Raw genomic sequence first — 4410 nt, forward strand, 5'->3', positions numbered from 1 at the left:
GGAGCCTCGCGTCACTTCCGGACCAGCAGACCAGCGCTCCGAGGGGCGGGTGGGCGTGCGCCTAGTGGCGGGGCCGTGGCGGGGAAGTGGGGCCAGAGCCCTGAGGCGGGGCCAGGCGGGGAGGCGGGGCCAGGCGGGGAGGCGGGGACAGAGCCGCGACCAGGGCGTGATCTCCGGTCTGGGGGCTGGAGGCTGGGCACCCGGACGTGAGCTGGAAGACAGGATGCGGACTGCCAAACCCGGCATGGGCTGGGAGGCGAGATTAGGATGGGAAGGCCGGGAGGGGCCGGGTGCAAGTCCTCACGGCGTTAAGGGCGTGAAAGTCTGTGGTCGTGACAAGGCTCACAGGTTTATGAGGAACTTGGATCCAAAGGTTAGGTTCTTTCGATGGGGAACCACCACCTTCCGTGATGATTCTTCCTGTGTTCTGGGGTTGCAGAACTTTCCTTGAAGCCACAACTGAGCCACGATCCTTACTTTAACCCTGTTCGACTTTGTCATCAAGGCGCCTGACAGTTTAGAACAGGAAGAGCCCTAAATGCCTTCTCTAATCCCTGCATTTGTATTTGCGGAAACTAAAGCTTCAGTGGTGAAACGGTTTGCGCAGCCTTCCACAGCCTACATCGAACTGGCTTGGCCAAGAAGTACTTCATCCTTGGAGGAAAAGCAACTTGTGTTATCTTTTTAGCAATTAAATATCACGAAACGATTTCTTAAGAACGTCCTCCTTCCTCCCTGACCGTATTAACTCTGCATTTCTCACATTCCTCTTCAGCCAAATGGCCTCTGCCTTCCTAGGGTACTCTAGGCTGTACTCAGATAAGTATATGGCTAACTACCTCAGCTGTTTCAAGTATCTTGTTATCATGGCTCTGCAGAAATTTAGAATCACAACCCAGCTTCTCACCTTACCTTACCCTGTCCTACTATTTTTTCATGGCACTTTCCTTCCCCCCATGCTCTGTTACGGGCATATCAATGTTTAGTTTCTCCTCTTTCTAGAATGTAAGCTCCATCACCCTGAAATCGTTGGCACTTGTTGAACAAAAGAATGCATGGCTGCGCCAGCTTTAAGCAAAATTTTAGAGGGAAAAAATTTAAGATGCTGTACATTCTAGAAAGGAATTATTAAAAGGATCATTTTATTTATATTAATAAATCTCTTAGCTCAGTACTTCTGAAACGTCAATGAACATATGAACCACTTGAGGATCTTGTTAAAATGCAGACTCTAACTTAATTGGTCTGATACAGTTGGGCCTTCAGACTCTGCATTTGTAACGATATACAGAGAATGCCAGTGCCCTTGGCCTAAGACCACACTTTGAATAGGGATGCTTTACCTCTATGTAGATCAAGGTTGGGGGAATACATTGGTATTTATGATGCTCACTGTCTTAGTCTGTTTAGGCTGCTTTAACAAAATACCACAGACTGAGTAGCTTATAAGCAACAGAATTTCATTTCTCGAAGTCTAGAGGCTCGATGTCAAAGATCAAAGTGCCAGCATTATCAGGTGAGGGCTGTCTTCTGGGTTGGAGACTTATAGTTGTGCTCTTACATGATGGGAGAGGGAGTGAGCTCTCCGGAGCCTCTTTTATAAGGGCACTAATCCCATTCATGAGGTTTCCATCAGGACTCAAGCATTTCCTAAAGGCCACATTTCCTAATACCATCCCCTTTGGGAGTTAGAATTTCAACATATGAGTTTTGGGGGGACACAAATATTCAAACAATAGCACTCACGATATGAAAGACACCTAGTCATTGCAAGAATGTGAGGATGAATAAGAATTGATCTTTGGTGGAGTAGGACAGAACAAGATATTCAATTCAGTTCAGTAAATATTTTTTAGTGGCTATCATGGATTGGATTACTCATGAAGTAGACTCTGCAGGGGAGATTAGCATGTAGGACATGCTGTTGTGCGCTCTTAGGATCAACCTCTGTGAAAGAAGGGTTGAGCAGAGGGAGACACTGATTGGTGATGTCATCCTAACAAAGGCTTCAGCTGGTATGTGCTATGAAGTATGTAAACCTGGCGATTCACAGACCTGTACCCCTGGGGCTAATAACACATTATATGTTAATTTTTTATAAAAGGGCTTCAGCTGTCCCCTTGGAACTGGGATAATCTTTTAGGGGTATCATAAGATGATGTAAGTGGCTGGCCCTTCAATTCCCAACACTGATTAGTTATTGGATACAAAAAACCCCTGTAAGGGGACATGATTTGGGCTTGTCCATTTCTTTAACTGAGGCATTATCCAAATAATGCTGACAATAAGGGTTTTTTTTTTTTTTCCCCCAGCAGTACTCCTAACAACAAGGAGCAGATGGGGCTTAATCTTCTGTTCTTAAAGGGTTTTATGGGCAGAACTTCACAATCAGCATTCACAATAGTGTCTGTCCTTCTGAGGCACTTTGTTAGTCACTTGGAGACTAAGGATGTCTATTAATTTACTAAATATTATTGAGTGCCACTATGTATATATAACCCTGTTATACATTGAGATAAAGAGTTAAGTAAGACAGATATGGCCCCTGCCTCCATGGTGCTGATAGTCTATAAGGGATTAAACAAGCCTTCATCAAACTATTACATAAATAAATACTGAAATTGTGGTGATCCTCATCAAGGAGAACAATGGATTTATAAGAGAATAAACTGAAATTTAGTCTAAGTTTTAAGGAAATTCTTTCTTTTTTTTTTTTTTTAAAGATTTTATTTATTTATTTGTCAGAGAGAGAGAGGGAGAGAGAGCGAGCACAGGCAGACAGAATGGCAGGCAGAGGCAGAGGGAGAAGCAGGCTCCCTGACGAGCAAGGAGCCCAATGTGGGACTCGATCCCAGGATGCTGGGATCATGACCTGAGCTGAAGGCAGCTGCTTAACCAACTGAGCCACCCAGGCGTCCCAGGAAATTCTTTCTTAAGGCAGTTATAATTATGCCATGACCTGAAGGATAAGAAGCAATTAGTCTAGACAAAATTGAGAGATTGGTGCTCACAAATTAGTAAGATTAGTAAGTAATTAGTAAGGTAGGAGGATGATCAATAAAATATATTTTAGGCTCCAGTATACAAATCTTATATAGCCACACAGAAGGCAAATGAGCAGTGGCAGTTGCCTTGGTAAAAAATCTTGTGCCTAAGGGCTGGAGAATATCCCAGTATATGGTGGTTTCTTTATATCCTCTGGTGAGTTTTTAAAACCAGACCAAACCAAAGCAAACAACAAACAATGTAGAGTAAGAGATGGTTAATCCCAAAGCTAAGTAAAAGCTGAAGTGCCACTCAGAGCTAAGGCTGCATTTTGTAGGCTATACTCAACACAGGAAAGTAATAGGACAAATAAAATAACTGAAGATATTAGACCATGATCTAATGAGAACAGAGACTGTGTGTGTAGTACAAACTATGCACTTTTGGCTCCTGGCTATGTGTATTTCCTTCCCTTTTTCTCTAGAGCAAAAATGTCTGCTCATTTTCCTTTAAAGGCAGCAGACTGAAAATTTTGTGGCCAAAGCATTTAGTTCTGAAATCTAATTATTCTATAAATTGTAGTTCATGCTCCCCTACCCTCTCACACTTTACCCATGCTTCTACATTGCCTCTTACTTACATTTTCACCATAGCACTTATTACCATCTAAATATATAAGTAGTGAAATTGTGCTAATTGTTACCAAAGAAAGCAATGGGTTTATTGGAGTGTAAGTTCTCTCTCTCTTCCACTAGGAAGTAAGCTCCTTATATTCTTCTCCACCATATCCCCTGTACCTAGATAAGAACCTATCATTACACCAATATTTATTGAATAAATATATGAATGAACCAAGCAAGCTTGTGAATAGATGGGGGATTGTGGCAGGTACAGTTAAGTTTGTGGTTGATTAAGCTATAATTGGGCCACTGATGAGAATTGAGACATTTGTATATCATACTGTTACCAGAGGACTATTAGTTCTTGCCCTTCATACAGCCCTCTTCCAAGGAAAGCTGTCATGCTGACATCTGATCATATAATGTCATTATATCATCTGATCATATACCTCTGACTCAAAGACAGTTATCCATCAACTGCAAAGTCTTTTAGCAGATAGCTTCTCTCGGAGCATTGCCTAAGGTAGATGCCACATGCAAGATGTTGACTGGGCAGACCTTGTTCACTACCTGACTGCTAATAACCTTGCTCAATATCCTTCTGCCTTGCTGCCTTCCCACGATAGAGACTGTCAAAGCTCAATACTCACTTTCCCAACCTTCCTGGCAGCTACACGTCATCAGATGACACCGTTCTGGTCAATAAGACTTAAGCAGAAGTGTGTGTGTGTCTGTGTGTCTGTGTGTCTGTGTGTGTGTGCGCGCGCGTGCGTGCATGTGATAGCTGCAATGGAAAAACTTGCTA

The sequence above is a fragment of the Enhydra lutris genome, unplaced genomic scaffold (genome assembly GCF_002288905.1).
Source record: "Enhydra lutris kenyoni isolate GAN:26980312 unplaced genomic scaffold, ASM228890v2 scaffoldscaffold17, whole genome shotgun sequence".
NCBI lineage: Eukaryota > Metazoa > Chordata > Mammalia > Carnivora > Mustelidae > Enhydra > Enhydra lutris.